The sequence below is a fragment of the Bufo gargarizans genome, unplaced genomic scaffold (genome assembly GCF_014858855.1).
Source record: "Bufo gargarizans isolate SCDJY-AF-19 unplaced genomic scaffold, ASM1485885v1 original_scaffold_1426_pilon, whole genome shotgun sequence".
Taxonomy (NCBI): domain Eukaryota; kingdom Metazoa; phylum Chordata; class Amphibia; order Anura; family Bufonidae; genus Bufo; species Bufo gargarizans.
The window spans coordinates 1-14,277 of record NW_025334353.1 but is presented as its reverse complement, the minus strand read 5'-3'; the positions used below and the strand labels follow the sequence as shown (position 1 = coordinate 14,277).

The 14,277-nt window shown below is 47.6% G+C and overlaps 1 long non-coding RNA gene across 2 annotated transcripts; it reads left to right on the top strand.

Moving 5' to 3' along the window:
* Positions 1–7,944: 7,944 nt before the first annotated feature.
* Positions 7,945–11,558, top strand: LOC122923272. Of its 2 annotated transcripts, none has more exons than XR_006387258.1 (3): positions 7,945–8,021; positions 11,155–11,288; positions 11,380–11,558. It is a non-coding gene; the product is annotated as an uncharacterized LOC122923272 (long non-coding RNA). The 2 variants fall into 2 exon arrangements; XR_006387257.1 differs by lacking the exon at positions 7,945–8,021 and adding an exon at positions 8,907–8,954.
* The last annotated feature ends 2,719 nt before the right edge of the window (positions 11,559–14,277 follow it).

Genomic DNA, 14,277 nt, shown 5'->3' with positions numbered 1-14,277 from the left:
TCCAATTATCTCCAGCCCGGCTGGAGATAATTGGAGCATAATAGAGAAAGTGGAGACACCTCCGCTCCCTCTATTATGCGCATTCCGGCATCGCAATTACCATTGCGATGTCCGGAATGCTAAGAGCTGCAGACGGGAGATCAAAGGATCTCCCGCCTGTCAGCCAGTACACACGGCCCTGCGGCGCGCGTGCAGGGATGCGCGGGCAGGCGCGGTGACGTCATCTCACCGCGCCGGCCCACGTGTTCCTCACAGTGGTGCGCGCTCGCGCGCCGCTGTGTGGGTGGTACGGAGTGCGGGCGGCTGGACATATAAGTCCGGCTGGCCCGACACTAAGCAGAAGAGAGCCGGCCTGCCCACCTCACCTGGAGAATCATCCCCTGGACAGACGAGCCCCCCTGGACAACGAGCAGGACCCTAAGTATCTTTATTAACCCCCACTTTCCCACCAACGATTCTATTTACCCCCCCACTATCCACCAACTCTATTACCCCCCAGTATCCACCATCCCCTCCATTCTATTTACCCCCCCCCCCACTATCCCACCAACGCTATTTACCCCCCCCACTATCCCACCATCCCCTCCACTCTATTTACCCCCCCCCACACTATCCCACCAACGCTATCATCCCCTCCACTATCAAGCCCCCCCACAATACCCCCATTCTTCCATACCCCCCATTATAATAACCCTTGCCCCTGGTTATTATATTAACCCTTGATTCCCCTGGTAACCCTTGCCATACCCTCATTCCCTTAGTTATCACCCCTGCATTGGTTTGTGGTCTGCTTTACCCCAGCACGACCACCGTCAACCCTCGTCGGGCCCCCTAGGGATAGAATATTAGTCAGGTGGGTGGGTTGTTATACCTGTATGTGTGTATTGTATAGTTAGTTTGTGGGTGGAAGTTGGGAACGTGTAGTGTAGTTGAGTATTGTATATTTAGTGCTGTATTACTGTATTGTGTGCGTAGTGTCAGGTGTTAATAAATACTGTGTTACTTGTACCCTTTGTAGTGTGTACTTGTTAGCGGTAGTAAGTAAGGCGCATGCAGCTAGTATAGTGATTAGTGTAAGGCATAGCGAGGATATTGTTATTGTTATATATAAAGGTATAAATAGGCGGAGCCTTCACTAGACGGCTCCTCCTATTTAGGAATACTAATTACCGATATTCGCATAATATTGGCGATTAATATTCCCCCTTTACATATACAGAGCAGCACAAAGGTACCTTTCAACTTGGAAACTCAGGAATGCATCAGCCAGTCCAAATCCCCTGACCCTTGGGGGTTACAGCGATGAACAGTACAAAAAATGTGATGGCAGCATCTCCAATCCAATAAGGCTTTATTCACACACGGTGCATGAAACAGTACACACGGTCCAGATACAGCAACGTTTTGGCTACATAGCCTTTGTGCTGGCATCGGTGAAAACACTGATGCTGGCGCATTAACCCTTGATGTGAAATTGGCGATGTCCTGCGGGGATCAGAGGAGCCATCGGGTCCCCGTGCTGCTGTGACTGGGACCCAATGGCAGGGAAGGCAGCTCGATGCCTTCCGTCACAGCCTGTAAGATCCAGCCCCCTGCTTTACACTGTGTAATACACTTACAGCCAATGCTTTACAATACAGAAGTATTGTAAAGGGGATCAGACCCCCAAAAGTTGAAGTCCCAGAGTGGGACAAAAAAAGAAAGTTAAAATAAATATTTTTTTTGTAAAACTATTTAAGTTTCAAGTAAAAAAAAAAAAAAAAAAAAAGCCCGTCCATCCCAGACATAAGTCAAATATATTTATGCAATCCTGGGCAAAGACGAACATGCCCATGGTCATAGGTTGGAGATCGGGTGCCAGGGAAGATAGATATACATATCTCCCCACAGAAACTAAATAACGGTACCATGCTTGGACACTACTTGTAGCCGGAACCCAGGCGGGTCTGTTGGTCCCAGAACCATCTCCCTGTGACCTTCTGGTCTGGAGCTATGAACCCTAAAGGTTTTTGTGGGTCATTGAGCTGCCAGGATCAGCAGGGGGGGGGGGGGAACCTTCCCAGAGGCAGGAAGAGGAGGGGTCGGCTACAGTTTAAAAGGCTTGTGCCAGCAAGCGGGCGTTTCTTTTCTCTGAAGGAGGGTCACATCATGCCATGTGTTTAGAGGGACCTGCAACCAGCTGACATCACTGCCCTCCATGTGAATACAGCTAAGAACTCATCACAACCCAAAGGACTCATCCATCTGGTAAACTGACTTTTGTTCTGCTTAACCCTGTTTGTACCATACCACCTGTATTTGTAATCTCAGACCACTGTATATATCCTTAGTGTGTGTATAGTGTAATTTCTAGTGAGCCGTTAAGGAGATTAAATATATAATTTAATCTTGTGCTGATTGGTATCTCGATCACGAAACTGGTGGCAGTCTTTCCGGGATGCGAACGCGCTGTTTCACTGAGGCAGTTGTTGCATGTGCCCGTGTGGACAGGAGGAGTCTGTGAACACTGTACCAAGACTGACCTTACCCGCTCCTCCAGGAGGGCGTAACGTCGCACCTTGGTAACCAGTGACCATACCGTATCCCGTGAGCTCGACGTAGTTGGCGTCAGTCGGGCGCACGAGGTGTACGGTATTCGTCACAGTTGACATATTAGGTATCGCCGTGTCCATATCGACCGGCTCTATAAAAATATCACATGACCTAACCCCTCAGGTGAACACCGTAAAAAAATAAAAATAAATTAAAACTATGGCTCTCAGAATATGGAGACACTAAAACATGATTTTTTTCTAGTTTAAAAAATGCTGTTATTGTGTAAAACTTAAATCAAAAAAAGTATACATATTAGGTATCCGCGTCCGTAAGAACAAAAAGTGTAATACCAAGCGATCCAAAATTCATATGCACCCTAAAATAGTACCAATCAAACCGTCATCTCATACCGCAAAAACTGAGACCCTACCTAAGACAATCGCCCATAAAATAAAAAAAACTATGACTCTCAGAATATGCAGACACTAAAACATAATTTTTTTCAAAAATGCTTTATTTCAGTATGTAAAACTGAAACAAACAAAAGTATACATATTTGGTATTGTCGCGTCCGTAACCACCTTCTCTATAAAAATACCACATGATCTAACCTGTCAGATGAACATTGTAAATAAAAAATAAAAACTGTGCCAAAACAGCTATTTTTTGTTACCTCGCCTCCCAAAAAGTGTAATTATAGAGCAACCAAAAAAATCATATGTACACTAAGATAGTACCAACAAAACTGCCACCTTATCCCTTAGTTTCCAAAACGGGGTCTTTTTTTGGAGTTTCTACTCTAGGGGTGCATCAGGGGGTCTTCAAATGGGACATGGCAGCTTAAAATTATCCCAGTGAAATCTGCCTTCCAAAAACCATATGGCGTTCCTTTCCTTCTGTGCCCTGCCGTGTGCCCGTACCGCAGTTTACGACCACATATGGGGTGTTTCTGTAAACTACAGAATCAGGGCCAGAAATATTGAGTTTTGTTTGGCTGTTAACCCTTGCTTTGTTAGCAGAAAAAAAATTGCTCTGAAATTTCATCTTCATTTTCCATGAATTCTTGTGGAACACTTAACGGGTTAAGAAAGTTTGTAAAATCAGTTTTGAATACCTTTAGGGGTGTAGTTTCTAAAATGGGGTCATTTTTGGGTGGTTTATATTATGTAAGCCTCACAAAGTGCCTTCAGACCTGAACTGTTACTTAAAAAGTGGGTTTTGGAAGTTTTCTGAAAAATTTCAAGATTTGCTTCTAAACTTCTAAGCCTTGTAACGTCCCCAAAAAATAAAATGTCATTCACAAAATAATCCAAACATGAAGTACACATATGGGAAATGTAAAGTAATAACTATTTTTGGAGGTATTACTATGTATTATAGAAGTAGAGAAATTGAAATTAGCTAATTTTTCAAATTTTTGGGTAAATTTGGTATTTTTTTTTTTTTATAAATTAAAAATGTTTCTTTTTAACTCAATTTACCACTGCAATGAAGTACAATATGTGACTAGAAGTGGCCTGGATAAGTAAAAGCGTTTTACAGTTATTACCACATAAAGTGACACATGTCGGACTTGCAAAAAATGGCCTGGGCAGGAAGGTGAAAACTGGCCCGGGGTAGAAAGGGTTAAGGTCCAGGCCTCAGCATTGACAGTTCTAAATGAATTTTGCAGAACATCCATGGATAAAGAAGTTTATTAGAGTAGTAACTAGGCTTGTACCACCCTGGGACCTTAGCCTTGTCCGCCCTTACCTCGGACCCCTTTTAGCCTATCCAGGAGATTTCTATGATGATGCTTTCCCTTATGTTGGCCTAGAAGGGTCATTAGGATTGTGGGGTCTCCCCCCTTCAGGATTTGGGACCCATTCAGCTAGGTTGGTATCTCCATCATGGGCAGAGAGGAGTTTTGCTTCTACAGATTTGTTATGTGTCTGCATGGAGTTCTCCGCATTCTCTTCATACGTTACAGACTCTACCTGCCTTGTCGTGAAGGTCTTGCCTTTGGAAGGAAAGTTCTTCAGGCGGTTCCCCTGCCCTCATTTTATCTTCTTCTTGTCTGCTCTCCATGGGTGCTGTCATAAGGCGAAGGGGAAAATTTAGATGACACTTACTGGTAATCTGTTTTCCTAGAGTCTATGACCGCACCCGCGTTATTCCCATCCTGGAGTTTGAATAAAAAAAATAAAAAAAAGAGGAGGAATAATCTGGATAATTATAGATATATTAATAAGAGGGTTCCTTAATCTTGGAAAAGGACTGACGATAGAGAGGGCGTTCCCTGTTTTAAGCAATTCTGTTTCCTGTCTAGAAAGAGGAGGTCTCTCTATGGGTGCTGCCATTATCTCATGGAAAACACAATACTGGTAAGTGTAATCTACATTTTCCAGACTATAAGACGCACCCTTGGTTTAGACAACGGAAAATTAGAAAAAAATATATATTTAGTGAAGTGGAGGGGTCAAGGTCAGAACTTACATACACGGCACTGCTGCATGCACCCCATGACTAATACAGCACACACAGCACTGCTACATATACATCTCTCACACACTATTATGTTTCTCTTCACTTACATCACAGTATTCACTTCCTGGTTCTGGCCCCTCCCACTCATGACATCATCAAGATCCTTCAGCATCTAGTGATCAGAATGGTGTGGAGGCAGACCTCTCTCACCGATCCAGCAGAGCTCTGCCTGATCATAAGCAGTCGTGATCATCCAACCACATGGTGGCAGTATTTCAGTTACAAACTGACACAGGATCAGACATCGCTGGGTTAATATGTATAATATACAGAGATCTACTGACTGGCTATTGTAAGGAAGAGACCACACAGCAAATGTGACTGAGCTGCCATACCAGGTCCAGCCATTACACAATGTATGGCGCTATGCTTGGAATACTATTAAGAGGCCACAGCGCTTGTCCATGTTTCTTTTCAATCAATTTTTAAAAGGGTTTTCTAGGCTCCTGAGGCCTCCTTCACACGACCGCGTGGCTTTTTCAGTATTTTGCGGTCCGCAAAAAATATGAATGACATCCGCGTGCATTCCGTTTTTTTTTGGGGAACGGAACATCTGGCCTTAATAGAACAGTACTAGCCTTGTCTGTTATGCGGACAATAATAGGACATGTTCTATCTTTGAACGGAAATATGGAAACTGAAGGCAGACGGAGTACCTTCCTTTTTTTGCGGATCCATTGAAATGAATGGTTCCGTATACGGAACGCAAAAAACGGAACGGAAATAGGATAAAAAAACGTTTGTGTGCAGGAGAGCTGATACTGAGAATGATCCGCAGGATCGGTCGTTAACCTATTTGCGCATTTTCACATACATATACGCGGAAGAATGCGGTCTCTTGCCGCAACCCCAAGTGCATGTACAGGATCGGGCGAGTGCAGGAGTTGCGCCCACCCGGTCAGCAGCACGGGCCCAGCTGTTACTGACCACCGTCATAGTTGAAACGGGATTAACCCTTCACATGCCATGGTCAGCGAGGAACGTGTCACGTGCAGGGTTTACAGAGGGAGCGGGTCTCCCTCTGACTCCATCGCCCCACCCCGCTCTGCCGTGACAGGGGGCTGATGGTTGCTATGGCAGCCCCGATCCCTTACACAGACATTGGAGCCTGCCAGCTACAGAAGTACAATACACCATGTACTGTACTGCATTGAAACAGATCAAACCCTGAAAAGAAGAAGTCCCACAGTGGGACAAAAATAAAAAGTCAAAAAAGGGTTTTAAAATAAAAAAAATAAAGTTTTAAGTAAAAAAAAAAAAGCCTGTTCACCTCAAAATTATGCACAATAAAACACACATAATAAGTATTGCTGCGTCCGTAACAACCAGCCTTATTAAAAAGTCAAAATCCAGCTACAGAGTCAACCCTTCAAGAGAACAATCGCTTCAGTTATTAAACATTCTTTATTATCTCAACACATATCGAGTGTCCATGGTTGGTCCACCACCTATCCTAACTAGATGGGTTTAGCTGTGGGCAAGGACAATGTCCCTATTATGGACCCTGTGCTAAACCCTTTGCCCAGGGACGGCCCCTGATGGTGGGGACTCCCTGTCCTCCAGCCTAAGGCTAACAGATCCTAGGTAGCCCTCCCTGTTGAGATGAGCCTATTCTGTGGGGGACCTCTATGGACAGCAAGACAAAAACAAACATAAATTTAGTGCGCTATGTATACATCCCTGGTGATATAAAAATATCAAAAGGTACGCGGCGCACCGGACTTACTCATTAAAAAACACTCCGTTATAGGGGTGTAAGCGGTCACCCAGATATATGGACCGAATCAAAGCAATACACTAATACCCCAACGCGTTTCCCCCACGGTGTGGGATCATCAGGGGGTGAATGAATCTTTCCGTTAAATTAAATAATGAGGTGTAGAAAATGCTGCAACAGGTGAGCAGCATATAGCCTATATATCACACTGATAGGATAGGAGGCCCAGGTAATGGGACCGCTCTATTGGTGAATCTCTCTCACCATCCCTAGTGTGATCATGTCTGTTCCTGCACAAATGGCAGTTCGAACTGGACCTATTGGTTTTACATGATATTATTAGTATTAAAGAGAGTTTAAGGAAGCATCCGACATAATCAACCATCGATGCATGGCTATCAGTTACATAGATGCAGGACTTCAGATTAGGATTCTGTAAAGGGAACAGAAAGGAAAAAGAGACATATATGTATAATTACAGGTCGTCATCAGCACTAAATCATCACCTGATAAATGTGTGCCCACCACCATGCTAGTCACATAGGGTTAATTGGTAACTCACTCTGTCTAAGAGTTTTGATGTCACTCCTTGTATTAGTATGCCAACAGGGCACAGGTCGTCATATTATAGGACGAGCGCCCCTATGTGATATAGATATATGGCTGAAAAAGAGAGGAGTATATACATATACATACTTATTGTGTCTCCAGTCAATCAAGAAAACCACCACCAAAATAAATGATGCTACCTTGAAAAGGTCCTAGATCACATAAGTCTGGCCCCACAGATATATCAGGTGGATGAATGGAGCCTGGGCATTCAAGACATTAAGTAATGAGAGAAGATGTATTCATATATCTTGAGCCGGTTTATAGCAGTCTTATGGAGTTACTCACATTTAAGTTGTCCTACGGTCCAGTCCTCCCTTGCACTCCCTATGGCGGTCCAGAGCCATTGTCTGACTGTCACTGCCCACTTTATAGCCCTCTTGATTATTCAGATGTATTGGCCACAGGTGTAGCTCAGCTGCAGGCATGTGGTGTGAGCGTGCGTTCCACTGTGGAACGCACCCCGCCACCGCAGGGGAGATGCTATTTCCTAGGCAGCTAAAGGACCTCTGATGATGTCATGCCCATGTGACCAGACTCGAGTAGGCGGAGCCAGTCTGGAGTCTGCAAGAAGCACAGTTGATTTCCCGGGCTTTTGAGTGGTTTGATCTGGTGAGGACAAGGGCAGAAGCAGGTGAGGTTTTTGCTTGGTGGTGTATGGCTAAGTAATACTCTGCAGGGGGCCTATAGAGTTAGTCTGGAGTCTGCAAGAAGCACAGTTGATTTCCCCCAGAGGCTTAGGAGAGGGTTGCTGTAATGCTCTGCAAGGGGGGGGGGAGGTTGCTGTAATGCTCTGCAAGCGGGGGGGGGGGGGGGTGCTGTAATGCTCTGCAAGACGGGGGGGGGGGGGTGCTGTAATGCTCTGCAAGACGGGGGGGGGGGTGCTGTAATGCTCTGCAAGACGGGGGGGGGGTGCTGTAATGCTCTGCAAGACGGGGGGGGGTGCTGTAATGCTCTGCAAGACGGGGGGGGGGGTGCTGTAATGCTCTGCAAGACGGGGGGGGGTGCTGTAATGCTCTGCAAGACGGGGGGGGGGTGCTGTAATGCTCTGCAAGACGGGGGGTGCTGTAATGCTCTGCAAGACGGGGGGGTGCTGTAATGCTCTGCAAGACGGGGGGGGTGCTGTAATGCTCTGCAAGACGGGGGGGGTTGCTGTAATGCTCTGCAAGACGGGGGGGGGTGCTGTAATGCTCTGCAAGACGGGGGGGTGCTGTAATGCTCTGCAAGACGGGGGGGGGGGTGCTGTAATGCTCTGCAAGAGGGGGGGGTTGCTGGAATGCTCTGCAAGAGGGGGGGGTTGCTGGAATGCTCTGCAAGAGGGGGGGGTGGGGGGTTGCTGGAATGCTCTGCAAGGGGGGGTGGGTGGGGGTTGCTGAAATGCTCTGCAAGAGGGGGGGTGGGGGTTGCTGAAATGCTCTGCAAGAGGGGGGTGGGGGTTGCTGAAATGCTCTGCAAGAGGGGGGGGGGGTTGCTGAAATGCTCTGCAAGAGGGGGGGGGGGGGGGTTGCTGAAATGCTTTCCCGGGCTTTTGAGTGGTTTGATCTGGTGAGGACAAGGGCAGAAGCAGGTGAGGTTTCCGCTTGGTGGGTGTATGGCGAAGTAATACTCTGCAGGGGGCCTATAGAGTTGGTCTGGAGTCTGCAAGAAGCACAGTTGACCGGGCGCGCTTGCTGGGGATGTACTGTTTGATGCCAAGGCGCCCGGTAAAATGTACTAGGGACTCGTCTATGCAGATGTTTTGATTAGGGGTATACGCATCTGCAAATCTGGATGACAAATGGTCTATGAGGGGCCGAATTCTGTGGAGCCGGTCATAAGCAGGGTGGCCTCTTGGATGACAGGTGCTATTGTCAGTGAAATGCATAAAGCACATGATGGCCTCAAAACGCGCCCTGGACATTGCAGCAGAGAACATGGGCATGAAATGTATTGGGTCTTTAGACCAATATGACCGCAATAAGTTTTTTTTAGTTAGACCCATGCTGAGGAGAAGGCCCAACAAAATTTTAAACTCGGAAACTGTGACTGGTTTCCACCGGGAAGGCTGGGCATGGAAGCTTTCCGGATTGGCGGTAATAAACTGTATGGCGTAGCGGTTGGTTTCTGCCACAACTAGGTCATAGAGATCCGCGGTGAAGAACAGCTCAAAAAACTGAAGGGCCGATCCTAAATGAGCCGTCTCCACGCGAACTCCAGACTGGGCGGAGAAAGGGGGCAATACGGGTGCGGCGGAAGCAGGGGATTGCCAATTAGGATTTGCCAGCACCTCTGGGAGACTAAGGGCTCTACGGGCCTGTGAACGCGGTGGCTGCGACAGGGGAGTTATTGCACGTGCCACCGTACCAGCTGGAACTGCCCGTCTGGTGCTCGCCACTTCACCAGGGAATACGGCAGTGCTGGTAGAAGGTCCAGGCTGTGCTGCGCTGCTGGTGTATGCCGCACCATAAACAAGATCAGCGCTAGCACCACTCTGCTGCAAATGAGGCTCATCACGCGGGGTAGGCAGAACTCTTACATGGGATCGGGTACGCCTGACCGTAGCAGGGACCTCTACCTCGTCGTCTTCACTAGCGGTTAGAGTGCCACTGCTGTCTACAGGTTCATATTCTGAACCACTGGATTCAGCGGATGAGGCGTCCCCATCGCTTTCATCCATCACGGTCAGAATCCTGTAGGCCTCTTCAGCGGAATACCCCTTGTTTGACATTTTGGGTTCACTAAATTTAGGGGGTATTCCTCTGAGACTACCCGGGGAAAAGAGCAAACCTACCTAGTAAAAAGGAGTGCGTGCGAAGTAAAGCTGCGATCGCTAATAAAGATCCAAAAAGCTCAAAAGTGATCTTTATAGCGGCGCAGCGATTTTACGGTGTTTTTGCAGTGATCTGAAAAAAAATATTCTGTCACTGCGGCGGGGCGGACTGAACGCAAGTGTGCGCACAAGATCGGGCCTGATCGGGCGAACACAGCGTTTTTTGTAGTGCCTAAGGTGACCCTAATGTACTTATATAGATCTGACTGCGATCAGTATTGATCACTTACAGATACTATATAGTACTAGTGCTGATTAGCGACAGCGATGACGCTAATCAGCGACTAATCAGTGACTGGAGTGGGCTGGGCGCTAAACTACCTGGCAGGGATGAGGAACCCTTACAGGGGGGTGATCAGTGACAGGGGGGTGGATAAGGGGGCGATCAGGGAGTCTAATATGGGTGATCAGGTGCTAAATATGGGGTTAATAAATGCCAGGGTAATATCTAATGTGTAGTGTGGTGATTGGTGCTACTTAGAGAGCCGCCTGTGTCCTCTGGTGGTCGATCCAAGCAAAAGGGACACCAGAGGAGCAGGCAGCAGGTATATCAGATGCTATTTTCAAAATAGCGTCTGACATAACCATTTCATTGGTCGATTCAAAAATCCACAGCCTGCCAGCCAATGATCGCGGCCGGCAGGCTGCAGGTGAACTTGTGAACTACGCGATCCTGTGCGCGCGCGGTCACAGGAAATCTCGGCTCACGCGAGATGACTCCAATCTGCGTTAGTGTAGCCTGAGAGCCGCAGCAATGACTCCTTTCGGCGTTAGGTGTGCGGCAAGCGGTTAAAAGCATGTATTTTGTGGAAGTGTGATTTTTTTTTTTTTTTTTTTTTTTAAATATGGAAATGTTTAATAAACTGATGGCCACTTGAAGTATTTAGATGAACATTTTGATAGAAATGTGACCTGGATAAGAGCAAGACATTCATTTTTGAGGCTAATCTTTTTGCAGGTGCAGGGTCTGGTCATATCGGAGGCAGACAACAATAGGGGTGACGCGCGTTACCAGAAAGATACCTGGTGGTGATGTTTCCTGAGAACATCCAGCCTTAGGGAAAACGCTAAAGAATGGATATTGTATGAAAGGTACTTTTTTTTTTTTTATATTTGTCTAGTAAATTTTTCAGGCTTTCTTTCTGGTTTATATATTCACTTTTTTCCCTTTATTTTTAAACAGGTTTCAGTTGGCTTCTTACATTTGCTTTCTTGAAGATTGAATGGATCAAGTCACCTCGTTCACAACATCATATGCTTACCGTATTTTTCGCCCTATAAGACGCACCGGCCCATAAGACGCACCTAGGTTTTTGGGGAGGAAAATAAGAAAAAAAACATTTTTAACCAAAAGGTGTGCTGTGGGTTTGGAACTAATGGTGGTCTGTGGATGGCACTATTACTGGGGATCTGTGGATGACTGACACTGTTATGGGGGGGCTCTGTGGATGACGGACACTGTTATAGGGGGGATCTGTGGATGACGGACACTGTTATAGGGGGGATCTGTGGATGACGGACACTGTTATAGGGGGGATCTGTGGATGACGGACACTGTTATAGGGGGGATCTGTGGATGACGGACACTGTTATGGGGGGATCTGTGTATGACGGACACTGTTATGGGGGGGATCTGTGGATGACGGACACTGTTATAGGGGGGAATCTGTGGATGACGGACACTGTTATGGGGGAATCTGTGGATGACGGACCTGTTATGGGGGAATCTGTGGATGACGGACACTGTTATGGGGGGATCTGTGGATGACGGACATGTTATGGGGGATCTGTGGATGAAGGACACTGTTATGGGGGGGATCTGTGGATGACGGACACTGTTATGGGGGGATCTGTGGATGACGGACACTGTTATGGGGGAGATCTGTGGATGACGACACTGTTATGGGGTGGATCTGTGGATTACGGAACACGGTGTGGGGGGATCTGTGGATGACGGACACTGTTTATGGGGGGATCTGTGGATGACGGCGACACTGTTATGGGGGGATCTGTGGATGACGGACACTGTTATGGGGGGATCTGTGGTACGGACACTGTTCTGGGGTCTGTGGATGACGGACACTGTTATGGGGGGATCTGTGGATGACGGACACTGTTATGGGGGGATCTGTGGATGACGGACACTGTTATGGGGGGATCTGTGGATGACGGACACTGTATGGGGGGGGATCTGTGGCTTGCACTGTTACAGGGGGGGGTCTGTGGCTGACACTGTTACAGGGGGGGGATCGTGGATGGGTGGCACTGTTATATATGTGCCATCCACAGACCCCCCAGCCCATAACAGTGCCATGCACAGACCCCCCCAGCCCATAACAGTGCCATTCACAGATCCCCCCCCCCCCCCTGTAACAGTGCCATACACAGATCGCAATCTGAACTGTCGACCCCCCCCCCCCCCCGCCCGTCGCCGCACAAAATATAAGTTGTCATATTGAATTAATATTTATTAAACATGCCCCCCAACTCCTATTACTACCGTTCATCCTAATCGCTGGCTGCTGTAGAATCAGACCGGCAGGACGGCCGGCCGGCGCGTCTCACTGACGTCACTTGCCTGCGCCGCCTACTTCATTCATAAAGTAGGCGGCGCAGGCACGTGACACGAGTTACGCTGCCGCCCGCACCGACTGGCCTGAATTCTACAGCAGCGATTAGGAGGGAAGGTAGTAATAGCAGTTGGGGGACATGTTTAATAACTATTACTTCAATATGATTTCTTATATTAGTATACCAGAGCGGCGGGGCGGTGCTATACTACACTGACTGCACCGCCCCGCCGCTATTGCCGGCCCCCAGCTCCTCCCAGTCCCTCCCCGCTCACTGATACATCGCTGGCAGCGATGGTAAAACTCCACGCATTCGCCCCATAAGACGCAGGGGCATTTCTCCCCCATTTTGGGGGAAGAAAAAGTGCGTCTTATGGGGCGAAAAATACGGTATATTCTGTCTTTTTTTTTTTTTTACCCTTGTTATGCACTTGTCGTCATAATTTTTATTTCGTTATGCACATGGATTGAGCATCTCTTTAACCCCTTAACGACATGTGACATAAATTTGCGTCAACAAGAAGATATGGAGCTGTTGCAGATTATGTGTAAGTAACCATAGGAAGAAAACGAAATGATGTTCGGCTCCAAAAAACAAGCAAACTTTTATTTCATTTGGTTTAAAAATCCAGACAAATACAAGGCAAATGGTCCACGCGATATCAGGCTACTTTCACACTAGCGTTCGTCGGTCCGCTCGTGAGCTCCGTTTGAAGGAGCTCACGAGCGGACCCGAACGCAGCCGTCCAGCCCTGATGCAGTCTGAATGGAGCGGATCCGCTCAGACTGCATCAGTCTGGCGGCGTTCAGCCTCCGCTCCGCTCGCCTCCACACGACAGGCGGACAGCTGAAACGCTGCTTGCAGCGTTTCGGGTGTCCGGCCTGGCCGTGCGGATCCGCCCAGACTTACAATGTAGTCAATGGGGACGGATCCGTTTGAAGATGCCACAATATGGCTCAATCTTCAGGCGGATCCGTCCCCCATTGACTTTACATTGAAAGTCTGGACGGATCCGCACGAGGCTATTTTCACACTTAGCTGTTATATGCCAAAATAATGCAGACGGATCCGTTCTGAACGGAGCCTCCGTCTGCATTATTATGATCGGATCCGTTCAGAACGGATCCGATCGAACGCTAGTGTGAAAGTAGCCTTATTATTATTTATTATTAAAGCGCCATTCATTCCCTGGTGCTGTACATATGATAAGCGGTGCACATACATAATACAGACAATTGCACTAATCATAAACAAGATGAGTTACAGACTGGTACAGAGGACAGAGGACCCTGCCCGCGAGGCTTACAATCTACATGGTATGGGAGAAGGACACAGTAGGTGCAGGTGAAGCTGGTCGTGGCGGTATAGAGGCAGCAGGGTCACGGGTTGTAGGCTTGTCTGAAGAGGTGGATTTTCAGGTTTCTTTTGAAGGATTCCACTGTAGGTGAGAGTCTGATATGTTGGGGAAGCGAGTTCCAGAGTGTGGGGATGCACCGGAGAAGTGCTGGAG